General features: G+C 42.8%; 1 long non-coding RNA gene across 6 annotated transcripts in view; it reads right to left on the minus strand.

The window, feature by feature from the left end:
• LOC137223567 (uncharacterized) overlaps window positions 1-24788 on the minus strand; it is a 386144-nt gene that overhangs the window by 212266 nt on the left and 149090 nt on the right. For all 6 annotated transcript variants that reach the window (XR_010942922.1, XR_010942925.1, XR_010942926.1 and 3 more), the window contains one exon: window positions 23878-23958. This is a non-coding gene — a long non-coding RNA (uncharacterized lncRNA). The remainder of the gene's footprint in view (window positions 1-23877; window positions 23959-24788) is intronic.

Genomic DNA, 24788 nt, shown 5'->3' on the forward strand with positions numbered 1-24788 from the left:
GAACCAATAAACAGCTATCCTCTTTCTTGTTTAAGTTCCAAATCAATGCAGAAATAAAAGAAAGAAGGCAGGTAGATGTGGTCAAAGTTTGACCACTCTTAAGCTGATATTAGATAATTTAGTTTATATCCCCAGACATTTGAACTTCCTAACCCTGAGTTCCAGAATTGGTCAGAATTACCCACCAGCCATATAGCTCTGAGCAAGGGCAAATCTGATTCTGGAGGAACTGGGTCAAATACGTGTCCCCCACGAAGCCCCTAAGAGACAGAGAAGCTTCTACACATGGCCATTTTACCCCTCTAAACTCTCCAATGAGTTGAGTTACTCCTCTCCTCTTGGGGGAGGAGATTAGGAGTGATATAATAATGGATTTTTCTCTACATGGATTAAAAACACCAAGAGCAGCTAATGCTAGCTAGTAGCCAATAACCATTCCTGAATGCATCCTATGTGCCAGGCACTTTGCTAAGCCCATTACATTTTTTAACCTATTTAATCCTCCTAACAACCCTATTAGATAGGGACTATCTCTAACCTCCATTTCAACAGGTGAGAAAACTGAGGCACAGAGAGGTTAATGAGTTTGCCTGGGGCTCTCTGCCAATAAGTGGTAGAACCAGGATTTGAACCCAAGAAGTCAGATTCCAGAACCAAGATTCCTAACCACCAAGCTATGGCAGGTTCAAAATTGACCAGTGATGCAAAATTGCTCTCCCCTAACACCTCCCTTCTCTGCAGTCCAGCTTTGTCCACCCTTCAAGGCAAAGCACAAGCTCTAGCTCCTCCGGGTCTTCTTGATAACAAGCTCCTGAGGGCCCCCTCACCTATTAGTTCTGCAGTGTTCTGGATCTGCATGAGTGGCCTTCACATTTAAATCTGCTCATTGGCAGCCTGAACACTGTAGCCTTTGTTCAAGCATGGACAGAAACCAAGGGATGCAAAGGTGAAGCTAGAGATAAGGTCTGATTTGTTCTGATCAGTGATTAGATAACTTTGAATGAATGAAATGATGTAGAGAAAAAAGGGCAAAAAGTAGAATCTGATTTGTATCTTACAACTCACATAGCACTCAATTATCTACTACCTCATGGTATTATTATGAGATCCTGCTCTGCGCCGGGCACCATTCTGAGTCCTAGGGAGAGAGAGCTGAAAACAAAACACACAAACAAGCAAACAAAACCTCCCTGCTCTCAAAGACCTTATTGGATAGTCAAGAGGTCCAACTCTAATTCAATAATCACACAAGCACACAGGATTTAGTATCAGGAAAAATATAGAATTGTGGTATGTGAACCAAGGTTAGGGGAAGTGATTGTGTCTAGGGGGCAAGACAACCTTACCTAGGGGTCATTTAGCTATAAGTTGAAGGATGAGCACTTACTCACTGTTTTAAAATTGGTTAGAGCTGGGATCACCTTCCAGGCAGAGGGGAGCTAAGGTATAAAGGTTCTGAGACAGGAGGCAGCCTGGAATGGCAGGTGGATCCCATGGCTGGTGCCAAGAAGAGGCAGAATTAAACAAGGCTAGAAAGGTATATAGAGCATGTGAAGGACCTCGGGATTTATCCTAAGAGCAATGGAGGCTTTGTTTTGTGTGTCATTCATTCACTGAATTATCTATTCGACACATATTTTTGCAAAATCTACAAGGTGCCAGGACCTGTACTGTTTCTCGGACATTACAAAGATGAACAAGACAGAATCCTTCTCTCTATCTCTCGCTCCATTTGTCAACTGCAGGGAGTAGATAGGGTAAGGGATAATTATAATACATTTTATTGCAGTGAGACAGACTTTGTCTCAAGTACTACAAAAACACAAAATGGACTTTGAACCACATTCACTAAAGGAATAAATGAAGGATGAATGAGAACCAGCCAGGCTATTCCTAGCAGAGGGAAGGACATATGCCCCAAAGAGCATGGTGGGTCAGGAACCCCCATTATGAGTGGGTAAAGGGCTGTGGATTACCTGTCAGGTAAACAATAATTAAAAGGAAAAGAGCCTTAAATGCCATTCTGATGTGTTCAGACTGTCTCATTGTATTGGTCTGCTCAGACTGTTATAAAAAAATACCACAGACTGGATGGCTTAAACAACAGAAGTGTATTTTCTCAGAGTTCTGGAGGCCAGAAGCCCCCAGTCAAGGTCCAGTGGGTCTGTTCCTAGTGAGAACCCTGTTCCTGGCTTGCAGATGGCCACCTTCTCCCTGTGTCTTCACGTGGCAGAGAGAAATAGCTCTCTGGTGTCTCTTCTTATAAAGTCATCAGCCCTATCAGATCTGAGCACCACCCGTATGATCTCATTTTATCTTAACTAACTCCTAAAATCCCTATCTTGAAAGACAGTCACATTGAGGGTTAGGGTTTCAACATATGAATTTGAGAGAGACACAATCCAATCCATACAACCCATGGTCAACAAAGAGCCATTGAAAGATTTTAAGAAAATAAAAATCAGACTGTTAATTTAGAAAGGTTAGACTGAGGGGTGGGTTGAAACTAGATTAGAGCAGGGATGAGACAAGATTGGGAAGGAAGAGAAACTGCAGCACCATTTCTTCTTCTAGGTAAAAAAAAAAAAAATGATGATGAAGTGGTGACAGAGAGGAGAGACTGAGTAAAAAGGTTGATAAGGAGGTGGGAACTGGTGACTCCCAGGTTTCCAGCATGGGTGATTGGACAGAAGATGATGCCACTCACTAAAATTAGAAGCATATATGAGGACTTCCCTGGTGGCGCAGTGGTTAAGAATCCGCCTGCCAATGCAGGGGTCATGGGTTCGAATCTTGGTCCAGGAAGATCCCACATGTCACGGAGCAACTAGGCCCATGCATCACAACTACTGAGCCTGTGCTCTAGAGCCCATGAGCCACAACTGCTGAGCCCATGTGCCGCAACTACTGAAGTCCGCACACCTAGAGCCGGTGCTCCACCACAAGAGAAGCCACCACAATGAGAAGCCCACGCACCGCAGCGAAGAGTAGCCCCTGCTCGCTGCAACTAGAGAGAGCCGCACACAGCAACGAAGACCCAACGAGCCCATAAATAAATAAATAAATAAATAAATAAAAGAAGCACAGATGAGCAGATTTGGAGGCAGTGGTGGATAGGTGATTGACTTTGATGCATCCATTCTTGCACATCAAGATCATAACTGGGTATAAAGTCAAAATAAAAATAATAATTGGAGATTTATAAAGTAAAAATAATAACTGGGGATTTGGTTGGTTAGTCAATTGAGTAAACTTGAAATTCGTAAGGGATACAGGCTTATCCAGAAGTGTATTTCTGCAAAGAATATCTTGTCTCTTAGGGCTGATCCTGACTCTTGGTTCAATCAACATGTTCCCTTCTCATCAAAACTCCACTTCCTCAAGTTAAAGGTTTTACTAAATGATACTGCATTAACACGAATTATATAATTCCTTTCTAAAGTGTGTTCAATGGCTTAGTTCAGAGAAATAGAACTGTAGTAGGCTTGGTGACATGTAGCTTTTGAAGAAGGTATTAGTCACCATTTATAGTACTTCTACCACTGGGCAACTCTCTGGTTTTGAATCCTCAGAACAACTCTGTAGTCAGCTAATTTCTGAATTTAGAGATAATCAACGGATGATGAGCATCTTACTCAGGCAGCTTGTATATGGTATTTTATGGATGAAGAATCTCAGACCCAGAGAGATTAAGTAACTTGCCCAGATCACAGAGCTAAAATAATGGAGTCAGATTTTAAAACCAGATCACTTGGTTCCAAATCCGATGCTCTTCCACCTTCCCAAATTAATCCTCCTAGTAGAATTTTTACTCTCCACTTTGGAACATATTGGTTACACTTTTCCTGTTTTGTGTTCTCCTGTGCTTGAATGGAGCCTCCATACAGGGTCACCTGTATACACTCCACTCCCCCAATTCAAATTCTCTGATCAGTTTCCTACCCTTCCATCCCTGTGTAATGCCAAGTATATTAGTTTCCTCTTGCAGCTGTAACAAGTTCATACAAACTTAGTGGCTTTAAACAGCACAAATTTATCATCTTACGGTACTGTATGTCAGAAATCCAACACAGGTCTCACTGGGCTAAAATCAAGATGTCAGCAGGGCTACACTCCTTTCTGGAGGCTCTAGCGGAGAATCTGTCTCCTTGCTGTCAGCTTTCCTCACCTCATGGGCCCCTACTTCCATCTTTAAAGTCAGTGGCATCAGGTCAAGTCCTTCCCACACTCCCAGCAGCCTCTTCCACTTTTAAGGACCCTTGTGATTACATTGTGCCTCCCTGGATAATCCAGGGTACGCTCTCTCTCTTTCTCTCTCTCAAGTCAACTGATTAGCAAACTTAATCCATCTGCAACCTTAATTGTGCTTTGCCATGTAACCTAACAAATTCACAGGTTCTAGGGATTAGGACATGAACTTCTTTGGGGGCCATTATTTTGCTGACCACACCAAGTATTTCCAGGTTCTCTGTCCCAGCAATGTGAGAAGCTGTGTTTGGGGACAGGCACCATGGAGATGGTCCTGATTAACCTACTAGAGAAAAAAAAAATGGCGGGGAAGGGAGAAGTCTGTCTAAGGCACATAGGATGGACAATGTAGATGGGAAAAGGGAATTAACTTTAATAAGAAATCACTAGATTCCAGGGACCAACCAGGCTCTTTTAGAGTCTGTCCCCAGCCCTACCAGGCTAATTTTTGTTCTCCTTCCCAGAAATTCCTGTTGGTTTTCTGAATTTGATTTAGGAAGATCCCTGCCTGCCACAGAGAAGGGCATAGACTTATTGCTGGATATCCAAAGGGTCTCTCACATCCCATCAGATGCCTCGGGAGGATTCTCCTTCCAGCTCTTTAACACACATTTGTAGATCCTGAAATCTCACTGAAGATGTTTGTCATTAAACTCTCTGATTGGGAGTAGCCATCAACACCACCACCCACACACACACATGCCATTCAAAGCTGTTTCTTTATGAAATCTTTCTTTCATTACAGGTTTCCCTTTTTCCTATAAACCCAGTTTCCCCCAGGTATCCATGCTGTGGAGAGAGGAAGTCTGATTGGAGTCAGGCTGACTTACGAAACCAGGCTCCACCCACATGCCACTGTGTGACCTTTGTCTGACATTTAACCTCCCTGAGGCTCAGTTTCCTCATCTTTAAAGTGGAAATAATAATACCTACTTCACATGTTGATAAAAAATATTAAATGAAATTCTATATATGTAATTGTTTAACCCAGTACCTGGTGCATATTTGGTATCAATGCCCTTTAGTTTCTGTTCTCATCAGAAGGCTCATGAGATAATAATTAGATAAACAATTGAATAGCAGCAAACGTCGATTAGGTGTTTCTATGTGCTGGGCACCACCCTAGGAAATTTACATGCATTGTCACATGTAAACCTTACATGTAGCATGACAATCTAATGATGTAAGCTCCCCTGCTTGCACCGACTTAAAAGATGAAGAACCCAAAACCCAAAGAGGTTAAATAATTTATCCAAGGTCATAGTTAAAGGAAGGTGGAGGGGGATTTAAACCCAGCTGGGTCAAACAATGAAGATGGCATTCTTAACTTACTTAGAAACAGGCTGACTTACAGATATGAGAAAGAAAAATAGATTAAAAAAATTTTAAACTTCCCATGCCTTTGCTAGCCTTTCACCTATAATCAGCACTCCAGTTTCTGACCACCAACCAAGTCATTTTCTCCCAAGCTCTTCTACCACCTGGATTCCTAAACCCAGGAAAGGAGGAAGAGTGCTGGCCCGAGTAATCTGTATGGTCACTGAAGCTTCTCCCATCAAAGGGCCAGCGTTGCCAGTTCACAATTAACAGCTAATTCACAATTGCTGATATCTCAGCATCTGTTCTCTGGACCTGCTGATGGTCCCTCCCCAACTCCCACCCATCAGAGCATTTTATTGTGGACAGCTTCTTTGGAGGCTTTCATGAAGTCTGGGTGTTAAAAGTTCTGGAAGGAGCAGCATTGGGCTAAAAGATGGGAAGATAATCTCTCTGGTGTCCTGCTTGAACTCAGCTCCAGCAGAAGCCACTGGCACACATTTAACCTGGGAGGGAAAGCACATAACTGATGAAAACCCAAGACTGGCAGAGCAGGTAGGTCCCAATGACCTTAAAGATCTGTAGTCTTTGGTCTGGCTGCATATTAGAATAATCTAGGGAGGTTTTAAAAAATACTGATGCTCAGGTCCCAGTACAGAACAACTGAGCTGGAATCCCTAAGGGTGGACCCAGCTGTCACTAGTAGTTTTTGAATTCTCCCCAAGTGATTCTTGTGTGTTACTGGAGTTAAGAACCAATAGTGTGTCCAACTGATTCTTTCACAGATGAGGAAACTGAGGCCCTGAGGAGTTGTACTTGCCTAGAAGTGGCAATTGTCACCAATTTGAATTGTAACTTCAGTTCACTAATGTGTAACCAACCTCAGGAATCAATAAATGATGGAAGAAAATAAAACAAAGTTAAATATGAAAATTAAGGGAAACAGATTACTGGAAGGAGATGCATTTTGCAAATGCAACTACTTTAAATCTGATTGCATTATTTGCTCTTTACTTGTTCATTTTTCCGAATCATACCATTAACCCCTTAGACTATATTAGCTCCAAAGCAGAACTATGACTCCTTCATCTCTGCATGCCTGCTTCTAGCACAGTGTCTGGCTCAGTGTTATGGGTTGCATTGTGTCCCTCCAAAATATATGCTTGAGTTCTAAGCCCTGGTACATGTGGATGTGACCTTTGGAAATTGGGTCTTTGCAGATGTAACTAAGTTAAGATGAGGTCATACAGGATTAGGTGGGCCTTAATCCAATGTAACTGGTGTGCTTAAGAGAAGAGAAACAGAGACACACCTTGTGAATGTGGAGGCAGAGATTGGAGTGATCTGTCTAGAAGCCAAAGAACACCAAGAATTGATGGCTTCTACCAGAAGCTAGGACAAGGCAAGGAAGTAATCTTCCCGAGAGCCTTCGGAGGGAGCATGGCCCTGCTGACACCTTGATGTCTAACCTTCAGAACTGTAAGAGAATAAATTTCTGTTGTCTTAAGCCACACAGTCTGTGATTGTGGCAGCCCAATAAGCCAATATAGCCAGTGTCTCAACAGCGTTCCTGGATCCATCTTTGACAATGAGTCCTCGAGATAAAATGTTGGGGTTCACACAAGCCTGCTTCCCCCCTTATTAGCTGTGCAACCTTAAGAAAATCATGCAAGCTCTCTAGGCCTCAATTTATCTACCTGTAAGACGAGAATAAAATAGCACATACCTCAGAGAGCTAATACATCTAAAGTGCTTAGCACAGTACTTGTTCCATAGTAAGTGTTTAATAAATATTAGCTAATATTGTACTTGTGTAATCCGAGAACTCCTACACAATCTCCTGGTGATTCTTCTCTGTGCCTATAGCAGCATTTCTCTAACGGTTAGCCAGGGCCTTCTGGACCACATGAAATGTGATTTCACTTCAGAGGTTCATGCTTTATCCCATCACCAGGCAGAAAGCGGCTCTGTGTAATAGGTGCTATTGGTGCCTCACCCATGTTGCCTTTGTCCATCCTTGAGGTCACCTACAGACAGTTCAGTGCACACTGAGGGGGTCCTAGTCCTCCCTGACACCTGAGGGTGTTTTCTGGCCACAGAACATCCCCAGCACTCCTGGAGCTGCATGGACTCGGGGTTAACCAGGGGGAACAAGGAAGCAACCCTCCAAACACTGAGGGAAGGGATTTGACAGAGAAATATGCCAATTCTTTTCTTCTCAGTAGAACAGATCTGAGGAGGTATGTTTGCAGTGGGTCCCCAACGTGACTGAGCCCCAGTTGGCAGGAACTTCTAGATCAAGGGTCAGCAAACCATGGCTCATGGCCCCAATTCAACGTGACACCTGTTTTTATAAATAACATTTTATTGGAGTACAGCCATGTCCATTTATTTACACATTGCCTATGACCGCCTTCAGGCTACAGGAGCTGGGTTGACTAATGGCAACAGAGCCATACGGCTCACAAACTCTAAAATTCTCTCTGGTCCCTTACAGAAGAAGTTTGCTAAGCCCTGATAAAGATGAAGTACACTTCACTGGGCTCCTTTCCTTCCCTGACTCACTTCCCCACTTCTTCACATTGCTTACTGGGCTTATCTCCCAAGTCCAAGTGCTGTGGTTGGCTTTTGGAAGAATCCGAACTAAGACACTCTGTTAAAGTATCTTCCCCATCTCAACATTCAACTCAAAAATGTGCTGTATAAACGAGTGGATGGAAAGTAGAAAGAAGCTGCTAGGGCCCCAGTTAAAGAACCCTATTAAATGGGGCAATATTTCTAAGAGGGACCCTGTGACAAGTTAGAAGAAAAGACAAAGATTTGATACATTCCAGGTGCCCCTTCCTTGCCTACTGACCACACTTAGCTTCTGAAACCCCAAGATCTCTACCTCATAAATAAACTTGCCTCTTGCAGTCATATTTTCTGAAAGGAATTTATTTATTTAGAGTCAAATTCTCTAAATAAATACTACTTCCAAGATTAGGTGTGTAGTACACAAACCCTAAGTCTGGGTCTTAGGACAGGTGCTTTGATAAGTTCATTATCTAAGCAAATGAAGATGACTGGGAGTAAAGGGGAGACGGTACGGAAAGAGGAAACACCAGGGAGTCACACACCCAGTGTCTGGCACTGATGTCTTGATGTCTTGTTTTATCCTTTTATCAGCTCTCAGGAGTAGGTGAAAATATTTTTAAACATTTTCCCAGAGGTATGTAGTAGGACCAGAATCTGAAGCCAGGCACACTCCTTCTGTCACACTTGAGCCCCTTCCAATGTATCTTCCATGTGCCACTCATTGCGCTCAGCACCATCTCATACTTTGCCAATGTGGAGGCTTTGTCTGTTTCTGTTTGATGTAGAGGGACCCTGCCTCCCAAGTTTAGGGGATAGTATATTACTTCATCTGAGTGGTAGACAGTCATCTCTGTGTGCCAGGAACTTTGTGAGGCATTGTGGCACGATGAGGACATACTCACTGATCTCCTACAACTACAGCTGGGAGCACAACTGACCTTAGACCCCAGCTGCAGCACCTGAAATCCACCATGTTGATGCCAAAACAATGCTCTTCACAGGCTGCCCCTCAAATGACTGGCTGCTGCAGGGGCTTTAAGCCTGACTCCTTCCTGGGACACTCAGGACTCAGGGACTCCTTTATTAGCCAACTTAGGTTCAAGGACTTCCCAGCAGCTTTGTCAACCCTCCCTTAGAATAAACAGTGGTCTGGGATGCTTCCATCCAACATTCTCCCCTCTCCCCTTCACAGGTCCAGACTTAAGATTGGCCTCGGAAGCTCTCCCAGCCTTTCCAAACTCCCTCCCTATTTCCTTTCACATGGGCATTTCCTCCAATAAAATCTTTGCATGTTTAACCTTGTCTTACCTTCTGAGTCTTGAAGGACCTGGACCAACGTGGGTTGGTTTACTCAAGATCTCACAATTTCTATCTCTAGTTTTTAGATAAAGTACTGAGAAATTCACTAGCCCACAGTCAAGTAGCCAACCAGGAAAGGCTTAGTGCTTAAACTCATTTTCTCCTGACTCCACAACATATATTCTCTTCACTGGTCACTTTCCAGAATGGACTGTCTCTTTCCTGCACAGAAATCTTCATGGAGACTAGCAGAAGGCATAAGCATGTCCTTCATTACTCATGAAAAACATAGAGGCTAAGAAGAAAATACACAGTGCTTTGAGATCATGTACAATGAGGGTAAAAAAACAAGATGAGGGTTTTACAGGTGTCTCGGGACATGATTCCATGAGAGATGGAAGAAAAAGTCCCAAGACACCCACTAACACAGGATGACACAGTGATTGAGATGCTCAAAGCTGTTGGGGGTGGGGCATTCCATTTAATAAGAAACTGTAAAGAACTAGCTGTGCAATCTATGGAAAATAAAACCTTAAAATACTACTTTTAAAAAGCAAGAGAGGGGGGCTTCCCTGGTGGCACAGTGGTTGAGAGTCTGCCTGCCAATGCAGGGGACACAGGGTCGTGCCCCGGTCCAGGAAGAGGCCACAACAGTGAGAGGCCACAACAGTGAGAGGCCTGCGTACCGCAAAAAAAAAAAAAAAAAAAAAAAAAAAAAGCAAGAGAGGGAAGATATAACCAATTAGATTCAGGTCAGCATCTCCGGTGAGGGATTTAGGATTTTTGTGAACCTGGTGACTTTAGACTTTATTCTAAACCTCACAAATGGCAAGATGATAGCAGAAAGGAAATGCAGAATAGAAAAATACAGACAGCCTCTATATAATTGGTAAATAGCTACTACCCCAAATGACTGTACTCAACTCCCTTGCTCCCAGTCTCATTTCCCAAGGCTCCTGGGAGCCAGCAACAAAAGAGTTAATGCACGGCCTAACCATAACCTCCAGGAACCAGGTTCATGTCCTTGATCAGAACCTACTCTTAGTGATCCAGAACCACTGTAAATAGGAATGTGTCTATCAGATCAGATCATCTTCAGTAGGCAATCTTCCCAACCCCCTGAATGGTGTCAGCTGCCCCTCCCTTTGCCTTCCACCCCATAATTCCTCCACTATTTCCATCATAGTCTGTGCCACTGTGTATCACCTACACTTTAAGCACATATACATACTCACACATACATACTGGGCAGGATTTACATCTATTATTCACTAGCATCATGTTTGTCACATAGTAGGAGCTCAGTAAAGCCTAGCTGAATGGTTGAGTGCACAGATGGAGGGAGGGCCTGATGTGTCATTGGCGACTGAAAATTTTTTTGTTTTTATCCTGGTCAGTATAACCAAGGCATTTTCTAAAGTGGTTAGAACACATCCGAATATATCTTTCACACTTAGTCAAGTATAAAACAGTTTCCAATATACCTCACTTCTGGTTATACCCATATTAGTTGTGTGTCTAAGAGTCAATGACTTAACCTGTCCAACCCGCATAGAAGCCATGGTATAACCTAGACTGTAGAAGACAGCTCACTCACAAGGCCACTAACAAAGTGACAGCAAAACTGTGAAAGACAGGTCACAGCTAAAATGTCACTCCATTGGTTTGGGATGGGAAAAAACATTTGCTGAGTCCTTGCCATATGCCAGAAACTTTTTACTTGTCATATCACTTTATTCTCACAAGAACACTATGAGGTAGTTATTATTATCCCCATTTTACAGATGAGAGAAACAAGTGGCTTGATAAATCTTACCCAAGGATACAAAGTTAATAAGAAGCATGGTCAGGATTCAAACCCTGGACAGCCTAACTCAAAGTAAATGACTTTCTACCTAACCCCCAAAGCAGTTCTTTTGACTCAAGACTATGGTTTGATTTTCTCTCTGAGAAGAAGGAGGCCAGGGATATCAGGCTTTCCTGAATGTCCACTAAGGAGTGTAGAGTTGCAATTGTAGGTCTGCAAAAGGGATAGGAGTGAACAGGATGAGTCTAAGAGATGCTATCCAAGCACACTGGGCTGGAGACAAGCTGCTAGCAACCTGTGTGATGTCCAGTGCCAAGAAATACCCCAACATGTTTTCTTTACAGCCTGGAGTCAGAAGTCAGAATTCAGAATTCAGAGATACAAGACTGTACACTCCCTGAAGACGGAGACCATGCCTTGCTCATCCTTCTATCATAGCTACCAGGCTTAATAATTGTCCATGGACTTCAACACAATTGTATTTTTAAGGCAGTGCTTTTAAATTTAAGGCTTTTTTTTTAAGTATTAAGGAAATGGGAGAAGAAAAAAAAAAAAGCTATGAAAATTGGAGAGGATCCAAAGTATGAAGAGATTTATTTAAGAGATAAAAATTAAATGAACTAAAATGCACATCTTGGCTAGCAGACAAAATATAACAAGTATAAGAGCCTATTATTTGAAAGGTGCAAACAAGATAGAAAGCACCATCTCATACTCTTTTTAATATGGTATAAATGTGAGAGTAACTAGAGAAAGTAATCTGGGCTAGGAAATGAGCCTGCCAGCAGGGTCCAGGACCAAGCTGATTCAGAGAAATGGTTTGGGATGGGGAATTTAGAATCCCAAGGCTCCAGATTTAACTCTTGAAATGATCTTGGTGAACCACTGCACTCATTCATTCATCCATCAAACTAGTATTCATGGAGCAGCTGCTATGTACCAGGAGCTCTGCACATAGTGGCCAGGCTACCTGCCCTAGTGAAGCTCTCTTTCAGAGAAGAGAGACCGTAACAAGCAGCATAGAGTGGAGGGCTTTAAGAAGGGAGCAATAGGAGCACGTACAGAGGTCTGTCCTGGTTTAGGAGACAGGGAAACCTCCCTGGGAAAGAGGTGGTTTAAACCAAGATTGCAAGAATGAGGAAGTGGTAGAGAGGCTTCCAGGAAGACAGAGAAGCATGTGATAAGGTGCTATGGACTGAATGTTTAGATCACCACCACCCCACTCCACCCTACTTCTCCCCACCCCACCATCAGATTGGTATGTTGAAGCCCTAACCTTTAAAGTGTTGGTATTTTGAGGTGGGGCCTTTGGGAGGTAATTACGTTTTTAGACAAAGTCATGAGGGTGAGGGCCCCATGATGAGATTAATGCCCTTATAAGGGGAGGAAGAGAGACTACAGCTCTTTCTTTCTCTCTCTCCCACCTCCCCCTGCCTCTCTGCTGTGTCAGGACACAGCCAGAAGGTGGCCATCTGTAAACCAGAAATAAAGCTGTAAACACTATCCAACCATGTTAACACACTGCTCTTGGACTTCCAACCTCCAGAACTGAGAGAAAATAAATGTCTGTTGTTTAAGCCACCCAGTCTATGGTATTTTATTACAACAGCCTAAACTGACTGAGACAGAAGGGAAGGAGGTGAGAGAGGGAGCAGTCACCAAGGAATTGAACCAAGTTTAGAGTGTGAGACGGGGGCTGGTGGGTAGGATTCAAGAGAGGGGTAGGCAAGAGACAACCAGAACTGGCCCATATGCCAGGCATCTCAACAACAATAGGGAGCTATGAAAGGTGGGATCAGATTTATACTCTAGAAAGGTCTTTGGGTAGAAGTGTGAAGAAAAGATTGGATAGATGAAGATGGATTCAGGAAGAGTAGACTAGAAGCTGTTCGGTACTCTGTGAATAAATAATTTAAAACACTTCCCTATGACAGTGACACATGATGTCAGTGGGTGAGTAGAAAATTGTGAAGGGAAATCCTGGCAGACGCACAGCCATGGCCGAGGCAAGGCAGGGATCATAGAGGACACAGAGTGTCTGGGAGCAGCAAGAATTTCTTGTGGCCTCAGTGTGACATGAGTGAGAATGAGTGACAGGGGAAGACATGAAACACATGTGTTCAGCCAAAAGGTAGTGACTTTCCCCCATAGGCCAGTAGAGAGGAGCAGTTAAGGGCAGAGGTTTGGGATCAGAGCAATCAGAGTTCAAACTGCCACAGCCTGTGTGCCCGTGATCAATTGACTTATGTCTGAGCCTCAGCTTCCTCATCTGTAAAATGGAAACACTGTATTAAGCCAAAGGTTAAGTGCTCAGTGAGTTGTCTTGATGACATGATAGGGGCTTCTGAGGGGTCTGGAGCAGACATGGAAGCAATGGGGCCACATTCTGGGTATTCTTTGGACATCATAAAAATGCACTCTTGCTTTTCTTCTCCAGAGAGCCTCAGGGAGGTTAACCTTAGACATGTCCGAGGAGGTTGAGTGGCCAAAGCACCCAAAGGCTCATGTCATACTAAAATGTAGTTTTTCTTAGGACACAGAGCCAAACAATATGGAAGGTCTATGGGGTCTTTGATTCTCTGTTCCATGTCTTCTTGCACTTAAGGTGCTTCAACATCTTTTCTTGGAAATGACCTGCCTCTTCATACCCACATACCATCCTGTGTCAATAACAACGCATATCATTGCCTGCATAAGCATGCCAGAAAAGAGGCTGTGACAATCAGGTGTTCCCTTTCAACAGGGCAGCCCTCTTCCCCCTCTCCCAGGCCTGGCTGAAGGCAGTGTTCTCACTTGACCCTCCCAAGCTCCAAATAGGCTAGGCAGCCATGACCCAGAGAAGAGGTGCCATCTGCCCTTGGCCTCCAGCAGGTGTGGGAGAGGCTCCAGATCAACTCAGACTGTCTGCCCTCTGGACCAGTGTTTGCCCTGCTTCACTGGAGGTCTTGCAGCCTGCAGCCTGATTGTTTACATGGCTTGCTAGGTAAGTCCTGTGGCTAAGAGGCAGCCTCAGAACTCTAACCATCGTGATCAAAGCCCATTTCCACTTAGAGGCTGTGTGACTATGGCCATGTTACTTTCTCTGTGTCCTGTTTCCTCATCTGCAACATAGGGTTAATAATGGCGTCTGCCTCATAGGTACTTGTGAGGGTCAAATGAATTAATATGTGTGAAGAATTTAATACATGTTTACTACTATTATGATGATGATGGATGATGATGAGTCCAGGGGCCGCTAAGGGTTGAGGAGGCTGTGTTCTTCTTTGGAAGAAAGCTTAGTGGGCTGCACAGGGAGCCCCTGCCTTGTCATGTTTCACCAGTTGTCACACACTGGAATGTCCTGCCTGTGACCTTTACCATCTACATTGAGCTAGTGCAAAAGGCAAATCTCTACAAGATGGTCATCCATGGTAAGTTTCCCCAACCTTCTGTGAAGCCTGCGATATTAGAGCAGAAAGAACGAATCCAGTCTGACTTCCTCATCTTAGACTAAGGACATCCAAGGACAGAGAGTGGCAGTAACCAGACTGAGATCACACAGCTAATTGGTGGCACAGCTGGGTCTACAGTCCTGGACTCTTGAGGATTAGCCTCATGCTGTGCAATGAATGTGCAGTGATGGGATCCACAAAGTTACCATAGTTCACTGATGACCTCTCATGCACCAGGGATGAGACTTCACATTTAGAATCTCATCTCATCTTACAAGGACCCTAAGGAGTGGTTGTCATTATCCCCATTTATGGGTGAGGAAATAGTAACCAAAGTCATGACCCCCTACAAATGCCCACTATGGGCAAGGCCCTCTTCTTGTGTGTGTGTGTGTGTGTGTGTGTGTGTGTGTATGCTCTTTGGCTTGTTCAATGCTCAAAACAACACTTTGAGGAGGCACCATATTGCTCCCATATTACACAGGAGGAAACTGAAGCCCAGAACATTAAGTAATGTGCCCAAATCACAGAGCTGGTGACAGAGTTGAAATGTGAATCTAAAAAGTCAGTCCCTAGAAACCATTTCTCAGCTGAAGGAGGATGAAGTTCTTTCTCTTACCTGTGTAGAGCCAGGATTCGGCCTAAGCCCAAATGACTCTGAGAGCCAGAGTCTTCCATCACCCACACTTATCCCTGGCCCCTCCTGGTGTCTGGCTATGTCCAAGGCCCTGGGGCAGCCAGTGGCATTCCAAGGGGCTTCCCTAAGCCGTGGAGTCAAGCAGAGTAGCACTGACAAATCCTACAGAGTTGGGGCCTGCCGGGTGCCACTGGAACTGCACTGGGGATTAAGAGAAAAGAACGCGATTTTGTGCCTGCCTGGCCCCTGGCCAAGATACTGAGATTAGTAGAATAACTGCCAGATGGGTTACTGAATCTGTGCGTTCCAATTACCAACATCTAAGAGCCCAGTTTCCATTCCAAACTCAGAGCGACTCTCAGCAAATGTCACCCTTGCTCTGAGAATGCTTGCCTGGCAGGTCACTTCAATTTCTGAGCTGGCACGTCAGTGTGGCGGGCATTTTCTTCCTCCTCTCCTGGCCCTTTATCTTTCTGTTTTCATTGAGCTAAGCTCTGTGAAATGAGTGGCTGCTCCCCACCCTGCCCATCGTCCCCAACACCCTGTGCGCCACACAATGGACAAGGAACAATGGTTCCCCTATCAGCAGAGCCCAAGGCGTGGCTGGCAGGACAGGAAACCACTGCAGTGGACTCCCGCACCAGCTCCACCGCGGGCCACCTCCCCAGTGCACTGGCTGAGGCCTTTCACTGAAGTCAAAGCACAGCATCTCTTTAGAAAGCAAAGCCCGCCCAGTCTGCAGGCCCTGTAGGTCCTGAGAAAGGCTTTCTTCTCCCATGGCGCCGGGCCCACACTGCTGCATCTGGGGGCCCTCAGACACTGGATTCCAGGCCTGGAATGAAGGGGGGAACTCCTTTTCATTCCATTTCAACAAACACAGCACATTTATTAGTGCTTGTGCTTGGAAATCTGGGTGAAGAGACACCAATGAGAACATCTATTCTTGCTGTCAAGGTACCTGTTATCTGGGAAAGAAGGGTAAGGTAGGGAGGGAAAGAAGGGCCCCAGAGAAAGAAAGAGACAGTACAAAACAACCTAAAGTTTGTTTAACAAAAAAGTGATAAGAATCATAATCTCTATATAGAACAGCAAAGCATGGCAGCTGCAGGTAGGGGTGCAAATCCAGTCTGCTGTTTTTTGTTTTTTATTTTTTATTTTTTTGCTACCTGTTTTTATAAATAAAGTTTTATTGAAACACAGCTACACTCATTTGTTTACACATTGCCCATGGCCATTTTCACCATAAATTGGCAAAGCTGAGAGACCACATTCTCTGTAAGGGTAAATTATTTACTGTATGGCCTTTTACAGAAAAATGTTTCTGACCACCAGTCTATACAGGTATTTTACATGTTTAATTCCACTTAATCATCACAACAACTCTTATCCTATAAGTATTATTAACTGCACTTTGAAGGTGGAGGCGAAGAGAAGGTAACTGCTAAAGTTCACATAAATTGAAGAGAAGTATCTGGATTTGACCCAAAGGCACTGCTTTTTCTTCACACCTGTAAGCTGAGACTTGTGCTCAACCTCTAAGTTAGCAGATGATTTTGATTAATGACCAGGAGCTGGAGAAAACATACCAGAGAGGAGGAGTGGCTTAGGGGACAGCAGAGTGGCAGGAAGGAACACAGCCAGCAACAGAGGGGACCTTGAGAAGGAATGCTAGAACTGCAGAGCCAGAAGGAGACTTCAAGATCAAGCTCATAAAACCCTTCATTTTAATCAGCTAAGGCTGCTATAACAAAATTCCAGAGACTGAGGGTCTTGAGCAACAGACATTATTTCCCACAGTTCTAGAGACTAGAAGTCCAAAATCACGTTGCCAGATTCTGTTCCTGGTGAGAGGCCACTTCTGGCTTACAGATGGCTGCCTTCTCAGTGTGTTCTCACACAGTGGGGAGAGAGAGAGAGAAAGAGTGAGGACTCTTGTCTCTTTTCCTTTTTATACAAGGACACATTCCATCATAGGGGCTCTTCAGTCATGACCTCATAAACCTAATTACCTCCCAAGATCCACTCCAAATATCATCACACTTTGGGTTAGGACTTCAACACTGCATCTGAGGGGGACTTATACATTCAGCTCATTACACCGTATCATACTACAGAGGTAACTGGAGACCAGAGAAGCAAAGGAATATATGCAAGGTCACACAGCAATAAAGACCAAGCTGTAAGCAAAACACTCTTAAAGCTTTGCAGAGTCTGGGCCCTTTCTGGGCCAAATGTGCTTCCCTATCAGATGCCCTGTGTTTACTCTGGGCTGATCACAGTGCCAGGGAGCACTGGAGCCATGCGCCCCTTTGTGCTGTTTGGAGTCAGAATCAAACCAGGTGTGGACTTGGTGTTTGTTTTACCTGCATGCCTTCATGTGACACTAGTTTCTGTTTGACCAGGTGTACAGAAAGGACACAGGACTGGAAATCAGCCGACCTGGAATCCTGTTTGTCACCAGCTCCATGCGTGACCTTGGACAAGTCACTTAAATGCTCCAGCCCCCATCTCCAACTGTGTAAAATGTGGGAGCTGAGACAGACATCACTTTCCTTTTGGCTCCAATTGTTCATATAGAATAAGACTGATGAACACAGAAATCGTTAAAGGACCCAAAGACCACATACCAGTCGGCTGTCCATTCTCGTTTTTCTGTCACACTTGATCTTACCAGATCAAGAATCAGGAATGTATTATTTGAATTTGTGAGACATAAAATATCTACAACTAGAATTCAGGCATGCATTGCACAAAAAGTATTAATTGAGCTTAATTTTTGTCAGGATTTGCACTTCACGCTAGGATGCAGCTATGAATAAAACAGAGGGGTGACCAGACAGTGTGATGTGACGTGAGAAATGCCACACACAAGAGGAAGGTAAAACTAGGTACACCAAGGAGCTCCAGAGCCCAACAGCCTGGGTTCAAAACGTGACTGCACCTAATTATCTGTGCAGCCTTACACATGTTCTTTAACTTCCTTCACCTGTAAAACAGACATTAAAAATGAAGCAGACTCACAGATATGGAAAACAAACTAGTGATTACAAGTGGCCGGGCTTGGGGCGGGGGAGTGGGAGGTCCAAACTATTGGCTGTAAGAGCAGCTACAAGGATGCATTGTACAACACGGGGAAGAGAGCCAATATTTTATAATAACTATAAATGGAATATAACCTTTAAAAATGTATAAAGAATTTTTTTTTTAATGTTTAAATGGTATTCATCTTGGGGTTGTTGCAGAGGATCAGCTGAGTTAATTCCTGTAAAGTTCTTGAAACCATGCCTGCACAGGTAAGCACATCAGCTATTTTGCTGGTGATGGAGACATACTGGGTGACAAAGGAGAAAGGAGAAAAGACTCCTACGTGATTCAGGACAGGGTTGGGGAGATGTAGTAGTGAGGACTTCCCAAGGGGAGTGACATCAAACTGAGGTCCAAAGAATGAGCCAGAGTCAGAATGGTGGAGGGTGAGGGTGAGAAGTCTCCTTGGGCAGTAGGACTCTGGTGTGAGAAGTCCCTCAGACAAGGGTGAATGGGAGTTTGGGGGGAACCAAGAATTGGGGGAATTCCGTCCCTGCTTTAGGGGCCACATCAGCACTGCAGGTTGGAGTTTAGTCAAGCAGGATTTTTTCCAGAAGCCGCTAGGGACAGAAGAACTCAGGGTGAGTGTTGGCTCTGTGCAGTCCGGCTCAGCCCAGGAAGCCAAGGACCAATGCAAAATTCAAAAGAGCTGGAGCTGAAAACAAAGTCAGGAGGGCCAGAGGGCAGCCAAGTAGTCACTGGAAGAAAGCAGTGAGAGAGAGGGATCACAGGTAAGGAAGAAGTAATAGGGTTCAAGACAAATGACCAAAGAAGGCCGAAATACCAGCAGCCTGTGTGGATGGGCCTGATCACTGGGTATGCAGGTAGACCAGCCTGGCTAGATGGCCAAGGGCCTGGATGGATGCCAGGCACCCTCATGCACTAACGAGGCTAAGAAATGAGTAGTCCAGTCAAGGTGAATTCGGGAAGATCTCTATAGACTCACACCTGTGCTCAAACGTTGCCCTCTCTTGCCCTGGTTGGGGTGAGGGGTGTTCATGGGGAATTTTCGGCATCATCACTCCAGAGTGTCTAGGAGGAAAGTGTAAGGAGAAACAGCTTTCAACAGCCTCTACTCTAAAGCCAGAAGGTCTACGATCACCACTGCACCTCCATCTCATGTACTTGTAAGTGCAGATAATAATGGAGCTATTAGGTTATTTTTTAGGAGGGCTGCATATAGGCAAAGCATTTAGTGCTTAAAACAGAGTGAGTATTCTGTTATTAATTAATTTGGTTTTGCCTTACCTACTCATTTAAGAGAATTTACCTAAGCCTATATTCTAGGCTCCACGTTGGCTGCTCAGAACAAGAAAGTAAGGCATGGTCCCTGCCCGCAAAGAGCTTACAGTTTAATGAGTAAACCAGGCAAGTGAGGGAAGAGTTCTAGTGGTTCTGGCAGAGAGAAGCCAATGATGCTGGGGGAGGCCCGATGAAAGGAAAATAGATTGGGAACGGAAATATAGATGGTAAATGCAGACTGATCTGTCCTGATCACTCACACTTCTAACAATGGCCCAGGGAGGGAAGAGGAACAAATACCAACAAAAGCAAGAACTGTGAAGATGAAGTAGTGACAATGCCGTGAGAAGGTGCAGGATCTCCATATCACCAACCCCCAGGCCGCCTATTAGAGAAGACACTGTTCTCCATTATTAAAAAGATGCTGATGTACTGTACTTTTGTGGCTCAGAATAAATATGTATTTCAGAGTTTCCAACAAGTTGTGACCAAGTCTCCTTTTCTTCCTGATATTTAGGCTTCTGGGTTTATATTGTTCCCCATCAATTTATAATGCAATAAAAATAAATATGGAAGGCAATGGATTTGTCTTATGGAAAAAAGAAGACATCAGCGAGTTTCAAATACATTCAAAGTTTTATTTCTATTTGAGTTTCATGTTTTGAAAAGTAAATATATTAAGAGTTAGGACAACTATCATTCTTAGTGGCTCCATCATCCAAACATTTAAAACAAGAAAAAGATATCTTTGCCTACAAAGTAAAGTGAGAATGAAAGCAGTTACCAGAATAATTCAAGGCTCCCTAATATCATTTTTGTTCATTTTTTGCCAGTTTTTGGTAACTCTGACAATTTGATCCAAATCACATCTTGACAGATGGATCCACTTTCCATCTGCTCCCAGAAAGACCTTTGAGTGCAAAGTATATGTGTTTCTTCTGACTGGAATATACCAGAATACTGTTAGGTCAAACTATTCTTTTTTAATCTGATTTTAAAACCATACATGCTTTTGGTAGAAAAATGTGAAAGTATAGGAAAACGTAAAGAAGAAAAACATACCCCAGAATTACAATTCCTTGTGGTAATCACGGCTTGCCACATTTTGCCACTCCACACATTGGAGTGTTTCCAGTGTCTTGCTTTGATGCAAATTTTGTTGTTTGTCTATTTGTTTGCTTTAAATCATTAAGACCTTGAAGTCTTAAAAATACTGACTGTCCTGCAGCCATGACACAGGCTAGACTGGAAAAAGCAGGAGGACCAGCCCAGGGAGCAGTCACATGGGACGAGACACAATAGTTTAAAAAAACAAAGCAAAACACTCAGGTCTACAGTTCCTGAGAGCCAGGTAACGTCAGATCCTCTGCGAGTACCTCCAGGTGCTCCCCGCCCTTGTCCAGGCTGACAAGTAAGACAGGTGTCACAGCTACTGTATGGACATGACAGGCAGCGCCCCCTCCCTCAGCAGCCCCCACCGTACACTGAAAATGACAAGGGTCCTACTTCTAAAACCTGGCCCAGGCTCTCTGTTAATTGACCAAGACAGGACTTGGCAACTGTTTTCTCTAAAGGACCAGAGGGTAAATATTTAAGACTTTGTAGGCCACTTGCAACCCTTGTCACATACTCTTCTTTTTCTTTTATTTGTTTTTTAAAGACCATTTTAAAATGAAAAGAAAAGTTTTAGCTGGGACTGTATAAAAACAAGCCACAGGCCAAAGTGTATAGACCCCTGGACAGGGATTTCTTTCCTTCCTTATTAAAATATAAAATTAAATTAAATTAAATTAAATTAAATTAAATTAAAAAGTAGAATAAAATAAAATAAACAGAGATCCTGAGAATTGTTCCATAATTGCTAAGAAATATGACACGGAGCCTTGTCCAATTTTTTAATCGAAGAATAGTTGATTTACAATGTTGTCTTAGTTTCTGGTGTACAGCAAAGTGATTCAGATATATATATATATATATATATATATATATATATATATACACATACATATTCCTTGTCCAATCTTAATTGATATCCTGAGAGATAGCACAGGCAGTTAAACATTCTGTGATACACCTCCAGTTCCTCTACAGGAACAAGAGAAAGTGCCCAAGAGTTCTGAGACCACAGGTATCAAATGTTCTATATATCTTTGGGAACTCACAACCATTATAAGGTTTAAGAGGATGCCTTTCCCAGAACCAGAAAAGGCTAATTATTGCCATTAACAAATGGCTTGTAATGCTTATGAACTGTAAGAAAAAAATTTTGAAAAGATATGTAGTTTCATCTATTGTCGTCTTTACCAAAAACACAAACCATGATCCTGTACACACTCCCTTGATTTGGAGAACTTTTGAATTGAGAATTTTACTCACATATTTAACGAGGATGAAAGACTGAATATACAAATGGGCAATGGCCAGACCATACACAAAGACAGAACTCTGACCCAAAACCTGAAGCAACCAGCCCAGGAAACCAAACACTTATCTATAGTAATCAGCCCAAGAAGCCAGCCTGCTATAGGTCAGACTTGCTGTATCTAGTAACAACCCAGGAAGCCAAAAAATAACCCCTATAACAATCAACCCAAAATGGCCAGGATTTGATTAATAACTGATAGTGTCCCTAATTTTTCTCCTTGCTTCCAACTTAGGACCAACGAGAAAAGGCCAAATTATTGCACCCCCGCCAATTACATAGGATGCCCCGCTTCTAATTATCCTACCTACAGTTTCCCCATGTCAATGGCTTCCAAAGAGGACTTACATGTAGCTTTTCCTATTTTCCTCTATAAAGTTCTCCTACTCCTCTGCTTGACTTTGATTCTCTGCCAAAATGCAAGTGATGGTGGTCAACTCCCTTATTCTAACAAGCTCTGAATAAATAGCCTTTGCTTTTCTCATTTGGTTAGCTTTCACTTATCTCCACAAGGGTATACCCCCTTCCTCTATTTTGCATATTTATATCATAAAACTTCACCAACTTTAATGCCCTAATTCATGATTACAAAGAATTTAAAGGTAGTGAATAATGTAGGGGCTCTTTTATTTGAAATCCTAAAGTTATAAACTAGGAAAGTAAACTACAGAGGTTTTCGATCCAATGTTCCCTCCATGACATTACACTGCCTGCCTGAAGGTGGGGCCATTTCACCTGAGTCTGGGCTAAAGTGCTCTCTCTGTGAAGTAGAACACAGAACCCAATGAATTGGTTGAGCAACATTTGTTTTGCTAAGCACCTACTATGTGCCCAGTGATATGGTGGATATAAAGGGACATACAAAAAACCTTGAAGATTCAGTGAAAAAGTTCATTCACAAAAAATTAGGAAATTATATAAGATGCACCAGAAAGGAGCAAATTACATAAGATGTCATTTCCAAATTGTGTTCCAAAGAATAACTGCTAAGTGAAAAAAGAAATTTCTATCTCAAAAGCATTCAGAAATTAAAATTCCAACAAGCTATTTTGTGGATATCAACAAACTGATTCTAAAGTTTATACGGAGAGGGAAAAGACTCAGTAGTCAACACAATATTGGAAGAGAAGAACCAAGTTGGAGGACTGAGACTACCCAACTCTAAGATTTACCATAAAGCTACGGTAATCAGACAGCATGATATTGGTGAAAAAATAGACAAACAGATCAATGGAACAGAATAGAGAGCCCTGAATTAGACCCCTATAAATACAGTCAACTGATCTCTGACAAAAGAGCAAATTCAAAACATTGGAACAAAGATAGTCTTTTCAACAAATGGTGCTAGAACAATTGGACATCCACATGTAAAAAATGAATCTAAAATGAATAAACCTAAATGTAAAACACAAAACTATAAAACTCCTAGAAGAGAACATAGGAGAAAACCTAGATGGCATTGGGCATGGTGATAACATTTTAGATACCGCAACAAAGGAACAATCCATGAAAGAAATAATTTATTAGCTGGACCTCGTTATAACCAAAAGGTTCTGTTCTAAAAAAGACAATGGCAAAAGAATAAGACAAGCCACAGACTGGAAGAAAAATACTTGCAAAAAAGTACAAGGATCAAAAATGCTCAAAACTCAACAATAAGAAAACAAATAACCAGATTGAAAATGGGCCAAAGACCTTAACAGACACTTCACCAAAAAAGATATACAGATGGCAAATAAGCATATGAAAAGATACTTCACATCAGATGTCATCAGGGAAATGCAAAGTAAAACAACATGATATCACTACATACCTGTTAGAATGGCCAAAATCCAGAACGCTGACAAACCAAATGTTGGTGAGGATGTGGAGTGGCAGGAACTCTTATTCATTGCTGGTGGGAATGCAAAATGGTACAGCTTACTTTGTAAGACAGCTTAGCAGTTTCTTACAAAACTAAACATACTCTTACCATACAATCCTGCAATGACACTCCTTATTATTTACCCAAAGGAGCTGAAAATGTGTCCACACAAAAACTTACACACAGATTTTATAGTAGCTTTATTCATAACTGCCAAAATGTGAAAACAACCAAGATTCCATCAGTGAGTGAATAGACAAGTTAACTGTGGTACCTCCAGACAATGGAATGTTATTCTGCACCAAAGAGAAGTGAACTAATAAACCATGAGGAGACATGGAGGAAATTTAAATGTATATTACTAAGGGAAAGAAGCCAATTCAAAAAGGCTGCATATTGTATGATTCCAACTATATGACATTCTGGAAAAAGCAAAAAACTATGGAGAGAGGGAAAAAAAAATCATTGGTTTCCAGGGGTTGCAGGGACGTGGAGGATAAAGATGAATAAGCAGAGGATTTTTAGGGTAATAAAAATATTCTTGTATGATACAATGATGGTGGATACATGCCATTATACATTTGTCTAAACCCATGGAATGTATAACATTAGAGTGAACCCAAAGGGAAATTATGGACTTTGAATGAGTATGATGTGTCAGTGTAGGTTCATCGATTGTAAAAAACGTACCACTTCAGTGGGGGATGTTGATAATGGTGGAGGCTATCAACGTGTAGGAGCAGGGGGTATGTGAAAAATTTCTGTATCTTCCTCACAATTTTGCTGTGAACCTAAAACTGCTCCCCAAAAAAGTCTCAAGGTATTTTTTGATTAAAGTTTTTTTTAAAGCATTCAGAAAA

The sequence above is a fragment of the Pseudorca crassidens genome, chromosome 4 (assembly GCF_039906515.1).
Source record: "Pseudorca crassidens isolate mPseCra1 chromosome 4, mPseCra1.hap1, whole genome shotgun sequence".
NCBI lineage: Eukaryota > Metazoa > Chordata > Mammalia > Artiodactyla > Delphinidae > Pseudorca > Pseudorca crassidens.